Source organism: Diadema antillarum, unplaced genomic scaffold (genome assembly GCF_040938485.1).
Source record: "Diadema antillarum isolate AM-2024a unplaced genomic scaffold, OU_Dant_1.0 seq00001165_RagTag, whole genome shotgun sequence".
In the NCBI taxonomy this organism is placed as follows: domain Eukaryota; kingdom Metazoa; phylum Echinodermata; class Echinoidea; order Diadematoida; family Diadematidae; genus Diadema; species Diadema antillarum.
In genome coordinates, this window is record NW_027271972.1 from 537,213 (window position 1) to 545,352 (window position 8,140).

Below are 8,140 nucleotides of genomic sequence, written 5' to 3' on the forward strand. Positions count from 1 at the left end.
GACCGGCCCTTGTCGTGCCCAGCCAGTCATTCGCACCCAACCCACCCCACCCCACCAGACACAGTATTGAAATGGAACATTAAAAATCCACTTGTAACTCGCATTGCATCGTGTTTAGCTTTCATACATCGGATGTATTATAGACCATGCATGAGCAAATTCGCATGGTATGTTGCACAGCTTGGAAGTTTATGAACACTACAAGTACCTACACATGGATTACAAACTTGCTATACAGTCTTTGTACATGTGCCATTCTCTAAAAATTACCGTAATTGGCATAAAAGTACTGTTCATCGTTTCAAGCTCAATGTTGCTTGTGGTTGCATGCTATTTCAACCTTCGGCGAGTGGACCCTGTGCAAATCAAAAATAATTGGCATTACAATGTTTTGGTGATGTTTAGGCATGGAGTTCATGTTCTTGATTGAGCTGGATATGACTTACTCAAGCCTGTTACCATGTATCGACCAATCATTATTTTCCTTTTCTTTTTTGAGGTTTGGAAAAGGCAGAAAATGCTGTGTGATCTTGTTCCTGCAGATTGCACACAACTTGCAGACTGTAGACCAAAGACTTGCTGATGTTGACAGATTAGCCTTGAATGTATTTCTTGTGAAGCAAAGCGACTTGTCACTTGCACCTCTGTCAAACACATATTCATGCATGATAATTTGTTTTGAAGTGTCAGCATTGCATTGGTCTTTCAGTAGAAGTCATAGATAACAATGTGGAGCCTTGGCGATGATTTGAGATCCTACCAGAGAAGAATGGGGGTGAATCTACACCCTTACATATTGAAACATTGTGAGAGAAGGATTACCTTGATAGCATACTTGTAGCTAAATTCTGGACAAGTAACCTGAACACAGAATTTATTGTCACATCCAAAATGTATTGTTGTGTTGAAATCCCCAACATTATGCTATGGCTGTTTGATGGTTGTAGTATGCATTCAGCATTCATGCATATACTCAGGATGGATGCGCAAAATATCACTTGTGTAGCACTTCACTGGACACCTGAAGGAAAGAGAAAGAGGGGATGTCCCAAGACCACCTGGAGAAGAACAGTGGAGGGAGAATTAAAAGCCCTAGATTATTCATGGGGATCTATCCAGATGCTCGCCCAGGACCGCCAGAAGTGGACGGTGTTTGTTGCTGCCCTACATGCCAATAGAGGCATACCGGGCAATTCCTTTACTTGTTCTCATGGTCTAAATAATATGGAAATCCACATGATAAATACTAAAAACAAAATAACTTTAAGACAGTGCATCATACAATTCTGTTTCATTATTCAAACCAGTCTTTGGCTTTATACACACATTGTACATGTCAATGCATGCAAGTTGTAGGAGGTTTCCCCTGAGTATTCATAGAAGTGAGTTCGTTTCTTTATCTTCCTTATAGAGAACAGTCTGTGATGTGGGTACATAGAATGCATGGTTTTTGTTAAGATATACCAGAATATATGACAGTTTGTAAAGTTTTGACACTTTACTCTCCTTCTTGCCTTAGATTTTTATATATAGTTGTAAAGACCAGGTTATCAGAGGCCTATTGTGATCAGAATGTTAAATCTTTCTTTATAGCCAAATATCCAAATGGGTTTGAATGGTTTTCATATGAGAGTCGTACATTTATTGAGTGCTGAAGGACTTTATATTGTGCATTCGCTATTTTGAACGAAAGTGTATTTTTCTACTTTAGCCTGTGAGTGGATCAGGAATGATGTTTAGATGTAGGTGATCTGTGCAATGAAAGGAGGAATGTTGTGTGCCTGGGCATTTGTTAGACCAAATCAAGTAAACCTTCACATTCACTTTCTGAAAAAATAGTTTACATACTGCAAAACTGTTTCAATCTTCATCAATAACATTCATACTCTTTCTTTTTTCTATTCGACCAGGGGATGAATGTCTCTTGTTGACGGAATTAATTTGTCTTCAAGCCACTGTGCTTATTTTGTTTTGTAATGGCATTTGTTAAAGAAACTGTGTGCTTACTCTATATGTATATCTTATATTAATAGGAGAAATACAGGTAAAAGTGTCACATTCAGGAGTTTGTGCCTAGCATAAGAGGAGAAATTTGTCAATTGGTTCTGTGGTCTAAAGTCATGTCATTGAACTAAACTACAACTAAACTGTAATGACAATATTCATGGTATTTCGATGATATGGAAGAATGTATGGATTGTTTGTGGGGTATGTGTCTATCTAACATACCACTGAAAGAGATTCACATTTTAGCTTTTTCTCATCAACATGGTTATGCCAACAGGCTGTGGTCAGGAAAGACACTTAGAATGCTGCCATTTGGTATCAGTTTATTGTGGTTGTTAGGGGTGATTGTCATTGTGGAGTTTGGGTGCACTTTTGGGACACAGTTTAATGAATCAGAAATTTGTGTTCTGTATATTTTGGTGGACATGGTGGGATAAGCATGGCATTACATCTGTAAAAGGAATTATCTGTAAAATGCACTGGAATTGTGGTCTGTTCCCCCCCCCCCCCCCCCCCCCCCCGGTAGTTTTCAAAGACAAATTTCCTACAGGAGGTAGGAAACCTCTGCACATTTGTAGTGTTCTGATTTAACACTTTGCTAATGCCCATGCCATAGTGTCTTCCACTGTACACTTCAATACACAGAATTATGTTACTTTTTTCCAAGTACAATAACATGGGAGGACAAAAACAAATATAACTCCTGTGCTTCACAAAGAATATAGTACATATGTCACTGACCTCCATGAAAGTTCTCTTTAAAAAATATTGATAACTAGAGAAGCACTCTGAGAGCACAGACCTCCGCCAAGCATGCAGCTCATTTCCATCACTGATCTTGTTCTTCCATATATTTATCAGTGATTTCCACCCATACGTACTATAGCATGCTGAAAGTGTTTATAATATTAGTAGTGTGCTGAAAGTCTCCCGATTTCCCAATATAGAAGCCTTTGTTACGTCATAAACCCTCAGCTGCACAGCGCGCCTCACCCCAGCAGAAACTAGAGCACGCACTTTAGTGCGCGCATGCAAACCTCAAACACGCGCAGCCTGAACTCCCAACTTCATTGACCCTCCCTGCCAAAATATCAAAAATCCTTCATAAATTCCCCCAAAATTATCAGATCACTACCAAAAGTTAATCGTTTGTTTAATACTCGTGTCATTCTCAACCTTCCCTGCAAGTTTCATCCCAATCCGTTGTCTACTTTTTGAGCTATTTTGCTTACAGACAAACGAACGAACGAACAAACAAACCAACGATAACGAAACATAACCTCCTCCCTTGGCGGAGGTAACTAGGACTAATGCTTGTCATAGAAATGTTATTATATTGTGTGAACATGCACTTGATATCACTGAGCAAAATAGAGAATTAGATATTGTCACACTACTATACTTGGTAGGTGGATACTTGGGTTACTTTGAATCCGATGGCCTATCTCATGCATGGTCTATTTTTTCCTTGTTAGTAGCCTCAGATTTCCCAGTTGAAGTCAACCTCTTCTTCGTAGGCGGCCTTGTTCAATTACAAACATTACAACAGTTGACTCTCCAGGAAAGACCCATGCATGTTTGGTTTTCTTTGTGTGTTTGTTGTTGTTTTTCACCCACAGTACAACCTTTAAAAATCTGCTGCTGTTGAATTAAAAGGAAGTTGATATACAGTGCGCTTCCTGCATTTCAAAGAATTCAACTGACTGTGAGATTAGCTCTAGTGATAGGCCCCGTCCCTTTTCTGTATATCATTGTCTTCAAGCGACCAGCTTTGACATCACAACTTGTATATTCCTATCTTCCTACCCATCTACCAATCTCTTAGCCTGTCAATTCATCCTGATCTATATAGCCCTCTGCTTACCTGTTTGTCTGTCTGTCTGTCTGTCTGCATTTCTATGAAAATATCTATTTTCTCACTTCTCCTCTTTTCACAGGTTCATTCAAAAGAAAAGAAAGAAAAAAAAAATCTGTCTGTTCATCCATTTTTTCCCTAATCTATCTTTTTTGTCCGCCTGTTATCTATCTAACTACCTTCACTTTGTTTGTCTTTCTGTCTACATGTCTCTGTATCATTTGTCGATCTATCATCATCCTGTTGTGGTTGCTGCTTTGTCAATGTTTTTGCTTCTTCTGATGTCCTCAAACTGTGCTGCTCTATTTCTCTGGATGTATGTATGTGGTATCACATAGCAATAGTAAAGAATTGTTCTGCTGCTCGAGAAGCTGAATGAAAGTTTTTTTTTTGTCCTATTTTTTTCTCTTTTTTTTTTTTTTTGCATATATGTGTGTGTTTTTTCCCCACGCAACTGGTATTGTTGCCCATGCCCATTGGAGGATATTATTGTTCATGGAGAGAGGGGAATGATGTCACACAATATTTTACAAAAGGAGATAGTATGCACGATTCGTCTTTGTATTGATACACCAAATGCCAATTTGTATAAATTATCGATGGACTAAATTGTATCTGACAGAACCGCGATGTGTCAGGTGCTGTACCTTGTTGATATATATTAAGTTCATGCTCCAAAGGTTTTGGGTGATATTATGGCATATCTGTTTCGAAAAGATGATCTCAGTAAATTTGTACATATGATGTATACACTGTACACTATACATGATACATATTTCTATACATACATATATATATCTATTATACATGTACATTAAAAGTGTGCAAGCACTTAGCACAAACGTTGCACGTATATATGTCTCTTGCGATTGATGTTTGGATCAAAGCATTGTAAAAAGTGATTTCTGCTTCGGCACTTCAGCCGAGGGAAGCGGAACTGTTATTGTTAAGATGCTTATTTCTTTGCATGTCTTCATAATTTCAGTAAAAAAGGCAGATCTGGCAGCTATCACTATCACATGAATATTTTTGTACCTGTATGATTGTGTCTCTGATGAGATACACTATACATTGATTAGAAGCAAGGCTGTTTTCTGTTTCATCCTGTAATTTGAGAATTGGTATAATGCATTGGATTTGTCCAGAGTTTGGGTTGAAATAGGTGGAAATTGATTTGTTTCCACACTTCTCCTTTGGTTCTTGTGCACACATCATAGCTCAAGATGCAGATGGTTTGTGTGACAAAACCAACATCTCATTAAACCTGCGAGACAGTGCAGAATTACTGAACAGAATTAGTGAGTCTTGGATAAGAAAAGGGAGTAGTAGATAAGGAGGTGCAAGCTCTTCTCCCTATTCCAAGGGTATCCTGTTGCAAGGACACCCCCTAGACTTATGCTCGCAGTGGGTAACACCGTTCTTGGGTGACCTGCCCATTTATAGTAGGAGTCATCTCAGTGACTTCTATACATGTATTTCCCTCAGATTCATCCACATACGGTATTTATCAGGAAAGCATGTTTTAAACCCCAACTTTACACCATACGTTTAGTATGCATTAGGAAACGAAATTGTTCCTAGTTCTATTAAATACCCCCCTCCTCAGTATGTGTTTGCCTCGAAATGAAGAGGTCCTTTAAACATCAACTGAAGTTACACATTCACATCATGCCCCGTTCACGAAATGTGTGATAATCTCACAATAGAAATTGTCCTTGAGAGCCATTGATGTTGATTTTTTTTGTTTGTTTTTGTTTTTGTTTGTCCAGGCAAAGGTGATGGATATTCTAATATCTTGGGCTGCTGCCACAGTGGCCATTGGGTATCAATGATGTGCCCATTGGCACAATAAGTGTTAATGCTATCAAAAGTGCTCTGGTACTGTGCTTGTTGTTGGTTGTTGAGGGCATTGAGGAATAACCAGAATGGAATGCATGCCATTTGTTGTCTTTTAGTTGTGCAAACCTTAGGCTATGATCTGTGAATTGTTTGTCTTCATTTTCTCAGGAATATTGACTCGATAGCATCCAGCATTTGTATTTTATCTGTGTTAATTTTCCTTGCGTCATCAAAGGCTTATCTTTCCTTCCCCAATGTTTACAAGAAGAATAGAAACCAGAAACAAGGTGCCAAAGTGGATATCTATGAAAGTGCATGAAATATGTACAACAATCGCATTGTATTTGAGTTAAAGATGTGAATTGTTTAATTTGCAGGAACCTTTCCAGCTAAGTCAACCTTGTTCTATATGATTTCTGACACATAAGAACTCAAGATTAATATTGCAACCTGTATAATATGTAAGTTTATCATAATTCCAGTGTTGAGAATAATTTGCCACCAGCAGTGAACTTAATCCCTTCTTTCTTCCCATAATCACATGTGCAAAGTCACTTTACATAGGACTCAAGTACAACATGTTGTCTTTTCTGTGAAGATTTCATATGAATGCTTATATCTGACACTTCATTCAGAGTCAAACTGTGTACATTGTACAGCCAAGGTGAATGGCACTTTAAAACAATTCCCATTGATGGTATTGATTGTCTGCAAGTTGTCAAAATATCATTTTTTTTTGTTTTTTTTTTGCCACGTGTATAAATTACTGTATAGCTTCTATCACTCGGTGAAAAGCATGCACCATTCTCCACATATATGAGTCATGTATGTGTGTTATTATGTTTATATTAATAGGCACAGTGAACAATTTTGGCATGTCTTGTAAACAGAAACTGAACACTTCAGATGAAACTATCCCATATAAACTATGTAGACTGAATAGGGAAAGCAGTCTGCTTGCTCCATTTCTTTTGGTTCACAATTTTCCAGTGAAACACAGTAGACATTTCTAAAATGGATATGATTTCATTATTGTGGATGTTAATGCCTCAAAATTGCTTTCCATTTGGTGTTTGTGTTACTTGAGGTAAATGAGAGCATGCAAAATACACATGTTTATATAAGCATAGATAATGAGCAATCTTGAACTGAAGAGAAGTCCACAAGGTATTTCCATATGAAACTGTTCCTCTGCTTTTAATAGTCACCACATGTGCTTGACATAATAATGTTTGCTGGTATTTGAATACCTTGACAGTGAACTATCAGTACGAAATATTACATTTGTGGGATCATATCCTCTCATACAGCAGGACTCTTCGGTGTTTTCACAATTTAACACGTAAGGAATTCACTGTAAAACCATTCACATTCCCAAGTGACAAACAACGAAGTTTGGATTACAATGCTCAGATTGATGTGAACTTGTGTTCAAACAGGGCAACCCCCCTCGAAAAAAAAAAGATGTCTGAAACATCTGTCTTCCGCATGTTTTTAGATGAACTGTTTTGTCTCAACTGTGAATTCTCTCAATTATTGACAAGAATCTTATATTTCATGACATTTTAATGGAGATCCAAATCCCACTTGAAATCATGATTTTCTTTTTATCCGTCCATACATGTCGGATGTTTGGATTGCTAGCTAACAACATGCGCATTAAGATCGCAATCCAAATTCCACTCTTTGCTGTGTGTGTAAACAGGTCTATCTTAACAGGTTTTGTTGCATGCTTTTCTTCCATACGCATCAACCTACCTATCCATATTGCATATAACCCTCGTAACTAAACAGACTGCTTTTCGCTGGCACATAACACATGTAAATTTTATTCTGTTCTCTGAACTCTCCTATCCTGCTAAAGTGAGTGATACAATTTTTAAATCTTCCCAAAATCACATTTATAGTTGTTACCAATATTCCCACTTTTATCTTTCTTTTTATGCCTCCGCCAACGAAGTGGCCGGAGGCATTATTCTTTATATACAGGTCTCACATGTAGCAAAGATGTTTGTGTAGACACAATGTTACCATGCCCCGATGAAATTCTACACAAGCAAAACACACTATATATTACTGTCAGCAATTAACTGGTAGTAGCAACTACTACAATGTACAGTATATTATAAATTACTGGAAGTACTTTTGGATGATCTGTCTGAAAACATGCAACAGTATATGTACACTGTATTGGTGTACCCGCAGTTCCTTTCTATGACAGGTACAAAAAAAGAAAGAAGAACAAACTTTGGGATTTTATGCTTCAGAGTCTTGTTCAGTAATGTTTGCTGCACAGAATCACTTTCCTGTCATATTCTGACTGCTATTAAACACAAAGACACTCGTACGTCTGCTAGATGCCTCCTGTGTGTTTGCTCTTCACTGTTGATCATTATCTTATTGGTTTGTCTCACAAAGCGTGTGCAGTGAGCGAATGAT